This window comes from Lampetra planeri, unplaced genomic scaffold, assembly GCF_965212315.1.
Source record: "Lampetra planeri unplaced genomic scaffold, kcLamPlan1.2.h2 scaffold_876, whole genome shotgun sequence".
NCBI lineage: Eukaryota > Metazoa > Chordata > Hyperoartia > Petromyzontiformes > Petromyzontidae > Lampetra > Lampetra planeri.
In genome coordinates, this window is record NW_027615698.1 from 24,736 (window position 1) to 36,790 (window position 12,055).

Here is a 12,055-nt window from a genome sequence, read left to right on the forward strand (position 1 = left end):
ATATTTTCCAGGCAGGCCAGACTTGTCAACCTTCTTCAACCATTCTTCAACTTGTTTTTCGGTGTTGGACTTGCTGTTTTTATCTGTCAGGGAGTCATCATACCACTTTCCAAGGCATTTAATAGGGTTCCCCTGGATGTTAGGGATTTCTTTCCCTTGCACAAGCACCTTGAACTTCGTAGTTGTTTTACCCTTTTGGATCACCAAACTCGTGGATTTTTGGGCTTGTAGGTAATTTCCGCCCACGTAGCCATCCGATCCAGGGGCCTCATGTATTAAAAATACGTACAAAAGTACATACAAAATCCTGGCGTACGAACTTTTCCACGCAAAAGTCTGGATGTATAAAAGGTGAAAAGTCTGTGGATTTGTGCGGTGCTTCACGCCAACCTCAGAGCACAACAAGGTTGAAAAAAATAATAAAATAAATTAAAATTAAAAATCAAAAGTTAAAAAATCCTACATTAACTGTACACAACTGTATGACCTTAATAATAAAATTATTATTTCTTGGATTATTTTTTTTCTTTCAGGAATAATCACATCCTTTTGTTTTGTCTTTTATCATGAATCTGATCCTGTTTTCAGGTGACATGGAGGATACACACACAAGAGGATGATGCACAAGAGGATGAAAAAAATCCCGTCAAAACAAATGGAGGATATGAATGCAGGACAGTACAGCAGTTTGCTTGATTTGACACAGTACCGTAATTCAGGCTTAAATGAGAATCATACCACTAGACCAACTATTTGTATAGTGCCAATTCAGAAGTAAAGATTAAGTCCAACTCAGTTGACAGATAATGTGTCCCAATGTGGGAGAAGATTTATAACACATTCCTTTGCCATAGTTGATGTCACCCTGCTCCTACACACCCGACTCAAATCAGCAGCTGGTTCTACAGGCCTCTACAGAACTTCACAGAGACGGAGTCAGGTGAGGTAGGAGCAGAGTGACATTGACATAGGCGGCCCTCGAGGACCAGCTTGGACACCCCTGCGCTATACACTCACAGCCTGTTCAGCAGGTCTGCTTTGATTTTTTATTAACATGACTTGAACCAATATTTGAACAGTTATCCAACATCATGCTTTTCATTATTGTGAAGCTGCAGCCAACTTTCCGTGTTTGATACTATTAAAAATATACAAAATAATGGACCACAGACCTTTTTCTGTTCAAACTGTATTGCTCTTTGGGCACAATAAAGTGGAATCAAATTATAATGTTTGAGTGCAGCAACAACACACAAGCCAACAGAGCAGTTCAGGTTGATGGACTGCTAATCCCTTGTGATCTGTAATCATAGGAATAGAGTAGATTGTGATAGAGGAACACACAAGTTCCTCTATCACAGCCAGAAAGCAAATCTATATCTTTTAAATGTTTCATTTACTCAAGAATAGAAAGCTCTCTTGAAGAATCTGCATGACTCCTGAGCACTGCTTTATGTCTGGAAAGGAGCAAAGAACACCTTGTCTTGACATTACTTCTGGTTGTGTGCAGTAAACCTAAAGAACGGGAGAAAAAGAAATTGACCACACACAGTTCCAATTGGCTGATAAAGCAATTCCTAACCAATGCTGTCTCAAATTACATACTTCCATACTTATACTGTGTATTTTGCGTACCCAAACGCATTCACACCGAATGAGTGTGAGAAAATATCGTTTACTATGCACACTCAACTCACACACTCATTCTGCCACAGATGACAAGCTGTCCAGCTCTGTGCCAATGACAGAGCCCACCTTCCTCACCAGTTTGTTCAGGCGAGAGGCGTTCTTCTTCAGGTTGCCCCCCCAGCCCACTACTGCATACAGGACAGCACTCGCTAACACAGACTGGTAGAAAGTCTGTAGCAGATGTTCTCACAGATGTTGAAGCACACCAGCCTTCGAAGTTCCATGAGCTCCAGGAATGGGAAGAAAATACAACCTTCAGTGATCCTTGGGCTCTAAGAGCAGTTTCCATAGTGTAGTGGTTATCACATTCCCCTAACATGCAAAAGGTAAATTTGATTCTGTTCACAAGTCAGACATTTTGACCTGCTAAGTGACAGCGCCTGTGGAACATCCGCAAACAACTGATGATATGAAATCTTGTTAAAGTCATTCTGCCGTTTTCAGTTAACATTTCTGAAGGCAAATCAACAGTTGCAAAGATTACAGATCCATTTGATCCTGTTTGAAAGCAGTAGAGCAGGGGTGTCCAAACCGGTCCTCAAGGGCCGCATATCCTGCAGGTTTTCCATGTCACCCTGCTCCTACACACCTGACTCAAATCAGCAGCTCGTTGTCGGCCTCTGCAGAACTTCAGAGACTGATTCAGGTGAGATAGGAGCAGGGTGACATGGAAAACCTGCAGGATATGGGGCCCTCGAGGACCGGTTTGGACACCCCTGCACTAGAGGGTGAAACAATGTTTGGGACGACACATAATCTCCACAAAATACTCTAGTTTCCTCAACCTTATGCTACTTCCACCACAAACTCTCTCAATCAGCTTGAAATCCTGATCCTCGGTAGGCCTCTGATTCCTCTTTTCCTTGTGTGTTCACCCAGCTGAGCACATGTCACAACGTTAAATAATGTTGTCATTCATTTTCTTGCTGTTTATGTGACAAGCAAAGTCTGAAGATCCAGAGGTTTACACAGTGAATAGATGTGTGACTCTTCAGCTTTTGTGCAGCTGTAAACAGATGTCAACAGATGTAAACATGTCAATGTGAACATGTGTGAAGTTTGTCCTTGTAAATACTTACTTGTTTGTCCTGTTCATGTAGTTACAGTAAACAAACATATTGAGTTACTCTTCTTATTTAATATTCTAACATGTCACCACTCCACATTTGTAACAGCTGGGAAATGCAAAATCTTTCTTGATAAATAAGCGGGTGTTTAGTCATTCTGTTCTTGTTTGATCCTAACAACTTATATACAGAAAATTTGACTGTTGTTCATAAATCTTGGTTCATTAATAAAATACAACCAGTCTTTAAAGGACTAATAATAATAATAATAATAATAAAAGTGTTGGCTGTTGGCAGAATTAAAGAGTTAGTGACACAGTGAATGACAGGAAACGATGCCTGGACATCTTACATGTGTAAAGTAGCATAGAATTATATTATAAAAATATAATTAGAATTACATTCTAAAAATATAATCTTATACTAGTTCTTGCAGGACACAAATTGAGGTGAAGAGCTGGATTTGTCTGCAGTTCTTGAGTTTGACCATGAGAACCATGTTTCTGTCAAAGCGGCGTCCAGTGTCCTTGAGTTGGTCTTATCAGGAGTACAGTGGTTTAAAATGTTATGTGGGAATAAACATCATTTTTCAAACAGTCTCATCACAGTTGACTGATAATGTTGCAAAATTGACTTGAATATGAATCACATTTTAAGATTTGGTTATTCCTCTTCAACAGCTACATTTGGTAGCTATGGGACATATCTGGGCCAATGTGACATAAATTTCCACCCAGTTATAAAAGTTTTAAGTTTTAAAGGCAGATGAGATAACCACTACACCCACCTGTCCATGTTGGCCAGCTGTCTACAATATTGGACCACGCCAATAAATTGGAGTCAGATTCAGTTGGACCACCATGACACGTAACCTGAGCAAGCACAAGAAAATGATTGAAGGATTCAAGGAAATTAGACAGATAGATAGAACCTTCTCAGCAGAATCCTAGATCTGGACAAGTAGCCAGGAGTCAAACCTACAATCTTCTGATCTGAAGTCAGAGGCGTGATCAATTGCACGACCAGCCCTGTATTTGTGTTAAAATGTGAAACCTGTGGATGCAACAAATTCACTCATGTACATAGTTTCTTCACAAACTGAATAAGTGTTGACAAGCATGAAGCCTGTGTAGCTCAGATGGTAGAGCATCAGACTTTTAATCTGAGGGTCCAGGGTTCGAGTCCCTGTGCAGGTGATGATTTCATTTAGCAGCATTAACCTGCTTATGTGCCGTTTACCTGAAGTATCTGTGAAGTCAGCTCAGCAACCTGTGCCCATTGAGTGGTTGCTGTTGTCTTGTCTTCTCAGCTACTCTGCTGCCTCTAGTGGACGTCCAGTGTTCAGATTGTGGCAACCCCAGAGTGAGGCAGGTGAGGGCATCAGCACCCCAGAGAGCTCTGTGCTCACACCTACAGCCCTGAGCTTGGCTCTTCAGAACCACGGAGAGCGTTGCCATACCACAAACGGCAACAGCTGAGAATGGAACCCCCATCAGGACGGGGAATGTCCTCTTTCCCAGCTGCAGGGAATCAGCGCTGGATGAGGAGACAAAAGGGAAGACGGAGGACGACAACCAATCAGAATGTAGAGGAAGAGTTTGGGATGTGAAATATTCAAAGTTATTAGCAAATTCAGAAAAATGCTGAGTTAAAATATTGGAAGTGATAACAGTACAGATTGTAAATGAAATAAAACATGTTTCAAGTGAAAAAGTGCTTTGTGCATGAACATGCTTTAAAAAAATATATATATATACATACAAATATACCCAGAGATGCGTGATGTTATCTATAGAGTGTCCTCTCACAAACTGACATCAGAGGACTGAAATCGAACCTCACTCCTTACAGAGTGACTCTCACTCAGGGTTCCTTCCTGGGATCAATACACTCCACTGCCAGGTTTTTATGGAAACACTCCATCCCGACCCACCCACTCCCACACATGGACTCCCCACACAAACACTCAAGGATACACATGCATGCACGCACGCACACAGTAATTGGACTGGTGACATGGCTTAGCACAGAGAATCAGAGCGAGGAAAAGCCACCTATGGGTGCTGTAGCAATAACCCAGTTTTTGTTCATGGGCAGCATAGGGGATCTTTTAGATTCAATGGATCATGTCTCTGCGCACAAAGGAAACAGGCAACAACCAGTTTTAAGATATGTATTTATTGCCTAAATACCAATAACACACATATAATAGCAAAATGACAAAACACAAGACAAACAAAGAACAGACATAGAACGTAAAAGAAGAAAAAATATACATTCTGGGTGATGGTGATAGGAGAAAGTTATTGATCAATTATTAATCCCTTAATAACTGAACTAATGACTAACCTTTAGAAAGTAGCTTGTCAGTAAATAAATACTCTTAATAAACGTACTGTGTTGAAAGTACTGGTGAAATAGTGTGAAATACGATCTGGCGTCAACGTCGAGCGTTTTATTCTGAAAAGTAGCCAGATGTTTTATTTTGTTTCGGTGTGGATTTTCCTGTCCCGCTTCATGGATTTAGTGCCAAAATTATGTGTCTCAGTATCTTCAACGCAGCACTCCGGACTGACAGAGCTGAGACGCAGTTGGTGTAAATGGACACATTGATTAGAATGGAAACGTATTTGATCCGGCGCCGTGCCGGATCGGACACGCAGCTGGTGTAAATCCAAGGTAAGCTGAACGAACTTGGAGAACTTTGTCGGAGCGAAGGTACAGAACTCTGGTAAAAGAAAAAGGAATGCTCAAAGAAAAATCCTCTGCTCTGAAAATGACTGCTCCGAAAATGCTCGTAGTGAATAAAATGACTGCTCATAGGACAAAGGGTGTGTTGCCCTTTTATCGTGGGAAGAGGTGGTTTCGTCTATCTCATTACTATGCATGAATTGGTCAAGTTAATGTCCAATCACACCTCAACTAACAAGTTAGAAAAGGAGATACTAGCAGTAATCTAAGACTGGCAGGAGCGGTGCATGTACCAGCCCCCAGGAGACACGCATCTGTGGTTTGGAGCCAAAAACGTTTGTGTTAACCTTCCCCAAACACCATGACCCAATGTGTGAACTCTTGTAAACTGCTGGCACAGAATTTATCATGAGATTAAAGACTAGATATCCTAGTATAACTGAGCATCATTACTTATCTAACGATAAGAAAGAATCAGGATCTGTAAGAAGATTACATATTAAATGGTTCAGGATACTAGAAAGAACATTCTAGAAGAAAGAACATCAAGAATATACGTGTTGGCATTACAAATTTCACGCTGGTGAAGTCTGTAGCAAGGCATTAGAGTACATCATCAGAAAAGGGGACATTGTTGAACAGCAAACATGAAAACGTCAATGATTCTAATATCAACCTCAGGTAAACTGGTAGTAAACAACTAATGTTCTTCTATACGAGTATATAACATTGCCATGAGACACATAATATGTTTAATACATTTGTTAGGTTACAAATGATTCAAAGGGATCTCAGAGTCTCAGTCCTGCTCAGGAATGCATGAAAAGGTCTGGAGTTCAGTTTGGCCCCCAAAGAAGAGAGTGGGGGAGTTTGAGGTTTGGGTCTTTAGAGTCATAAACTGTGGAAGGGAGGAAGATTCTTCTCCCTGCAAGGTGTTTGTCTAATGTCAGCAGTGACATCTTTTTGGTTTGATGCCCAGAGAGGGAGGAAGGAGGCCCATAAGGAGGTTCCGTGTTGATGAGAAATCAGCAGGGGTCATGCTGGTGTGACCTCAGATGGGCTGAGTGACAAGTGGTGAGAAAGGCATGTGGAGGAATGATACCAAGCAGGGTGTCCGCTACAGTGGCCATCCACACCGAGAGGCATCATACTCCGAAGTATGGATACCACAAAGAGCACCACCATAGAGACCCCCCCCCCCACAGCCTGGAAAGACCCGGGTAGACCCCAGAGGAAGTGGAGCCCCCCCCAGCCCCTCCAGGCCCAAGGGGCTCCCAAGCCGAAGCCCCTGCGGAGAGAGCAGACTCAACCCCAAGTGTGGAGGGGCCCCATGAGGAAACACTGGAGCTAAAAACCTTCTTCTTCTTCTTTCGGCTTTGTCCCTCTTCAGGGGTTGCCACAGCGAATCATTGATTTCCATCTTTCCCTGTTCTCTGTATCCTCTACTCTGACTCCAACTACCTCCATGTCCTCCCTCATTGCATCTATAAACCTCCTCTTTGACCTTCCTCTCTGTCTCCTACCTCCAACTCCATCTCTAACATTCTCCTACCAATGTATCCACTGTCGCTCCTCTGCACATGTCCAAACCATCTCAATCTAGCCTCTCTAGCTTTTTCTCCTAACCTTCCTGTCTGTGTTGTCCCTCTGATGACCTCATTCCTAATCCTGTCCATCCTGGTCACTCCTAAAGAGAATCTCAGCATCTTTAACTCTGCCACCTCCAGCTCTGCCTCCTGTCTTCTGCCTATCGCTAGTGTCTCTAAACCATACATCATAGCTGGTCTAACCACAGTCCTGTAAACCTTTCCCTTCACCTTAGCTGAAACTCTCCTATCACAAATCACTCCTGACACTTTTCTCCAGCTGTTCCACCCTGCCTGCACCCTATTCTTCACTTCTCTTCCACAGTCTCCACTACTCTGCACTGTTGATCCTAAGTACTTAAACTCCTGGACCTTCACCACCTCTGCTCCCTGTAACCTCTAAAAAAAGTCTAAAATTGTGAAGATTACGAAAAATCTACAATATTAGAACATACAGATCTGATGTACAGATGTATATCATCAGCGAAAGTGATACCGTGTGTCCCAATGACATCCCCCAAGCCAAGCATGTAAACATTAAAAAGAAGTGGACCTAAAATTGACCCTTGGGGGACCCCACACTTAATTTCATGCGTTCTAGAGGAACATGTTTCCAAACTTACAAAAAAAGATCCATCTGTGAGATAGGAGCGGAACCAGTTAAAAACAGTACCAGAGAGGATAGCATAGCCCACACGGTAGACTTTTGTCCATTAATCAAGTAACCCAAGACTTGTTGATCCAGCTTTGTGATACAGGCCCCTGGTGTCGATGTATGTGTGTGTGTGTGTGCAGTGGCGGGCCATGCCCAGGCCTTCAGTCACTGTAGAAACCTTCTTATTTTGAAGAAATGCAGTATAAGGGGCTGTTGCATCACATAGATAACTCATGTAGCCAAAATAAATGGATTTAATGAAGAAATAAGACATAATAATAGAATAAGAAATAAGACACATAAAATCATCAATAATAACCTCGTAAAACTGCAACAATTTGGAAAAGAGCAGCATTTTACACCTGATTATCCTGATTATTTGTCCACAAAGTCCTTCCTCTCTTTCTTCAGGAAGAGTTCAATTACTCTGTCGTAGAGATTATCCGTGTGTTTTAGGTCCATCAACAAGTCCTTTTCCATGATATAGTGTCTCAGTGTTTTTAATATTCTATTTTCTTCGCCTTCTGCGCACTGGTCACTCAGCTGTAGATCCACTCTCTACTACTGCACAGAGGTCCGTGCGGACTCAAAGTGGATGACCGTAAGTCTTGTACATGCAAACCGTAACATTATGACACCAGCATTCCCCTCCTGAATCAATGGGGTTATTGTAAATCTGAAGTAAATCTGAAATTCTGAAATACATGATTGTAAGACATACTCTCTTCCAAAATCAGTTGCAATGCCCTCTCAGCAGAGAATCTTTTGGCCATCGAGATCAGTTTTGATAAGGAACCACACTGGCAAACAATCATTCCTTGTGTACCATCCCCAATTTATTTACACAACGCAGTAGGCAGCTGTGTTGCTCGTCAGGAATCAAATGCTGCTCGTTCTCGCGACATTCTGGTAGTTGAAGTAGCTGATGTAGATAGAATCCGGGGTTCATTGGATTGGAAGACAACACTGGGCGAAACAAGGAGGAGAGTAAGCCACTTAAAAACACCGTTGTTGACAGGATTCGAACCTGCGCGGGGAGACCCCAATGGATTTCTGATCCATCGCCTTAACCACTCGGCCACAACAACCCACAAAAGTGTTACATGTATTATATTGACATTTTTCACTGGGATTGGAATTGAGGTTTGCTGTCACATTTTATCCACTTGTCTTGATCAGACCTCGTCAAGCACCCTGGACTCTACTTTGATAGAAACATGGTTCTTAAGTTACACTCAAACCCACCAGGCCAAATCTTGCTCGACACCTCCTTTTATTTTATTTACCCCAGAGAGCTCCATGCTCTCACCTACAGCCCTGAGCTTGGCTCTTCAGAACCACGGAGAGCAGCATCACACGACAAACGGCAACAGCTGAGAATGGAACCACCATCAGTAAGGGAGTGTCCTCCCTCCCAGCGGCAGGGAATCGGTGCTGGATTAACCAGTGAGACAAAAGGGAAGACGGAGGACTAGACAGCCAATCAGAATGTAGAGGAAGAGTTTGGGACGTGACATACTCAAATTCAAAGTTTATAGCAATTTTATAGCGTGTTCATGTAAACTATGCATGAATATGCTTTAAACAGAAAAAAATATATATATCCTACACATACCTGTACATCCTCTCACAAACTGATTTAAACAATGGAATACTTATTTCTTGCATCTTACATAAGTGTATTAATAAACAGCAAACAACCACTCTGAACACATCCCTCCCAGTGTTACTTCAAGAAGAACCAACATCAACAACAGTGAACATATGAGGTGAATCATTATTCACTGTCAGTCTCAAGCACAGAAAGAAACATCATGACTCATCATTATGGTTAGCAAGACAAAACACCAACAGAAACACATTTCTTAAGGCAGATGCTAGAGAAATGATCCCTGAAAGTATAATCTGAATATGTCAGGCGACTGAAATCGAACCTCACTCCTTACAGATTGACTCTCACTCAGGGTTCCTTCCTGGGTTCAATAAATTCCACTGCCATGTTTTTATGGAAATGACCCAGCGTCTGACATAACAACTGTGACTGCAGCAACACAACGAAGGTCAGTGGGAAAGGAATAATAATAAAAAGACGAAAAAAGTCAGTGTTACAGTTACTGAAACACCAATGAGACACAAGCCTCAGTCAAATTGAATTAGTCCTGGAGACATGAATAAAACTAAATGAAAAGTTAATTTTTAAAATGACGTCCAACACATTTTAGGTGAGTTTGTGTAGCTCATGCAGGTGAACAGTGTTCGTTGAGATCCTTGAAATATCTGAACTCATTCGGTGTGAATGCGCTTGGGTCCTCAAAATACTCAGTTTAAGCATGGAAGTATGTGATTTGAGACACAGCATTGTTTAGGAATTGCTTTATCAGCCAATTAGCACTGGGTGCGGTCAATTTCTTTTCCTCCCGTTCTTTAGGTTTACAGTACGCAGCCAGAAGTAATGTCAAGACAAGGTTGCCAGTGACAAGGTGTTCTTTGCTCCTTTCAAGACATAAAGCAGTGCTCAGGAGTCATGCAGACTCTTCAAGAGATCTTTCTATTCTTGAGTAAATGAAATATTAAAAAGATATAGATTTGCTTTCTGGCTGTGATAGAGGAACTTGTGTGTTATAAAGAATATAGACTATTCCTATGATTACAGATCACAAGGGATTAGCAGTCCATCAACCTGAACTGCTCTGTTGGCTTGTGTGTTGTTGCTGCACTCAAACATTATAATATGATTCCACTTTATTGTGCCCAAAGAGCAATACAGTTAAGACTGAACAGAAAAAGGTCTGTCGTCCATTCAAGACAAAACCTTTCTATTTTTAATCCAGAAGCATGACAAGGAGGGAGGAGTTGCTACACAAATCAGACTGTTCAAATATTGGTTCAAGGCATTTTCACAGAAAATCCAAGCAGACCTGCTGACCAGGCTGTGATTGTATAGTGTGAGGTGAGAACTGTGTGCTGTGGCTGCACCAACTACGGCAAAGGAATGTGTTGTAAACTTTCTCCCACTCTTTGGACTCATCATCTGTCAGTTTACATCTGTTAAGTTTAACTGAAGCTTTACTTTTCTGGTACAGTCTGAATTGGCACTATACAAAGAAGCTGCAAGTTTTGTGGCCTGTTGGTCTAGTGGTATGGTTCTCACTTCGGGTGTGAGAGGCCCTGGGTTCAATTCCCAGACAAGCCCTAAACACAGTTGTTCTTTGTCCAAGTATCAGATGTCACATGCAACTCAGGAAACCTTTATTAGGCTGCACTGAGATGATTACTGTATTTTAATCCCCACATGAGGTCAGTACTGTTCCGACACTACACTGTACACACCAACACTTTGGTACCATGTGCTGACCAACTCAGCGAATTGGCTGTATTTCTGTCAGCATCATGTGTGACTGTCGTCGCCCAGTGTTCAAAACCTGTATTACAGACTTGGACAGCCCAAACATTCATGATATAACATTTGTTGCCAACTTGGCAACACATATTTGATCGAAGTCAGATGATGAAAACACTTATAGTGAGTACATGCACAAGACATGTACTGTCTCTGTATCATTGTGCTTGTAGTTAAATATAATCTCATATATAAATACAATCGGTCCTTGAACCGCCACCTTAACGTGGTGGAGGGGTTTGAGTACCCAAATGATCCTAGGGGCTATGTTGTCGGGGGTTTTCATGCCCCTGGTCGGGTCTCCCAAGGCAAACAGGTCCTAGGAGACGGGTCAGACTAAGAGCGGTTCAGAACTACCCCCAATGAGAGTTTTAAAAATAAGGACGCGGTGCAATGTGGTTTGGGTGGAGGCCGCGGGCGAGGGCCCCGGCGACCCAAACCCTGGACAACGACTCTGGCGATGGGGACATGGAATGTCACCTCTCTGGGGGGGAAAGAGCCCGACCTTGTGCGAGAGGCTGAGTGGTACCGGCTAGAGATAGTCGGGCTCACCTCCAAGCACATCTTGGGCTCCGGAACCCATCTCCATGAGAGAGGTTGGACTCTCTATTATTCTGGAGTTGCCCGCGGTGAGAGGAAACGAGCTGGTGTGGGCTTGCTCATAGCTCCCCAGCTTAGTCGCCATGTGTTGGAGTTTTCCCCATTGAGCGAGAGGGTCGCTTCCTTCCGCCTTCGGGTGGGGGATAGGTTTCTCACTGTCGTGTCGGCCTATGGGCCAAACGGCAGTGCAGAGTACCCGGCCTTCTTGGAGGCCCTGGGGGGAGTACTGGAAGGTGCTCCAACTGGCGACTCCATCGTTCTCCTGGGGGACTTCAACGCCCACGTGGGCAGCGACAGTATCACCTGGAGGGGAGTGATTGGGAGGAACGGCCCCCCTGATCTGAACCCGAGTGGTGTTCTGTTATTG

At 42.9% G+C, this 12,055-nt stretch overlaps 4 non-coding genes across 4 annotated transcripts; 2 read left to right on the forward strand and 2 right to left on the reverse strand.

The window, feature by feature from the left end:
- The first annotated feature begins 3,879 nt into the window (after nt 1–3,879).
- Nucleotides 3,880–3,952, forward strand: TRNAK-UUU (transfer RNA lysine (anticodon UUU)). The gene has a single exon. It is a non-coding gene; the product is annotated as a tRNA-Lys (tRNA).
- Nucleotides 3,953–8,694: 4,742 nt separating this feature from the next.
- On the reverse strand, nt 8,695–8,776 carry TRNAS-AGA (transfer RNA serine (anticodon AGA)). Its single transcript has one exon. It is a non-coding gene; the product is annotated as a tRNA-Ser (tRNA).
- Nucleotides 8,777–9,387: 611 nt separating this feature from the next.
- Nucleotides 9,388–9,596, reverse strand: LOC144742142 (small nucleolar RNA U3). The gene has a single exon (XR_013590062.1). It is a non-coding gene; the product is annotated as a small nucleolar RNA U3 (small nucleolar RNA).
- Nucleotides 9,597–10,809: 1,213 nt separating this feature from the next.
- TRNAP-CGG (transfer RNA proline (anticodon CGG)) lies at nt 10,810–10,881 on the forward strand. The gene has a single exon. It is a non-coding gene; the product is annotated as a tRNA-Pro (tRNA).
- The last annotated feature ends 1,174 nt before the right edge of the window (nt 10,882–12,055 follow it).